Here is a 436-nt window from a genome sequence, read left to right as displayed (position 1 = left end):
TCTCCTACGAGGTCTGATGACACAGACAGGAAGTGGCTCAAAGACCAATCAGGAAACAGTCCAGTACATCAAGAAGAAGATTGAAGAGACTCCCTCTGCAGAGAAAAGCATCAACCTGTTCCACTGTCTGAATGAACTGAATGATCGTTCTCTAGTGGAGCAGATCCAACAGTTCCTGAGATCAGGAAGTCTCTCCACAGATAAACTGTCTCCTGCTCAATGGTCAGCTCTGGTCTTCATCTTACTGTCCTCACAAGAAGATCTTGATGTGTTTGATCTGAAGAAATACTCTGCTTCAGAGGAGGCTCTTCTGAAGCTGCTGCCAGTGGTCAAAGTCTCTAACAAAGCTGTGTAAGTGTAGAGAGAGTTGATTTATTCATCATTATATAAAGACACTTCTGTCTTTTCAACAGGAGAGAAAATAACTTCCTTTCTT

At 42.7% G+C, this 436-nt stretch overlaps 2 protein-coding genes across 2 annotated transcripts in view; both read left to right on the top strand.

The window, feature by feature from the left end:
• Positions 1–436, top strand: part of LOC111672392 (uncharacterized) — a 44,743-nt gene that overhangs the window by 19,630 nt on the left and 24,677 nt on the right. The gene's annotated exons all lie outside the window — the stretch shown is intronic.
• LOC111672399 (CLIP-associating protein 1-B-like) overlaps positions 1–436 on the top strand; it is a 27,749-nt gene that overhangs the window by 26,525 nt on the left and 788 nt on the right. The window lies entirely within an intron of this gene.

This window comes from Seriola lalandi, unplaced genomic scaffold (genome assembly GCF_002814215.2).
Source record: "Seriola lalandi dorsalis isolate HSWRI2012SDOR001 ecotype SW California unplaced genomic scaffold, Sedor1 jcf7180002054899, whole genome shotgun sequence".
Classification (NCBI taxonomy): Eukaryota; Metazoa; Chordata; class Actinopteri; order Carangiformes; family Carangidae; genus Seriola; species Seriola lalandi.
This window is presented reverse-complemented; position numbering and strand designations above follow the sequence as displayed.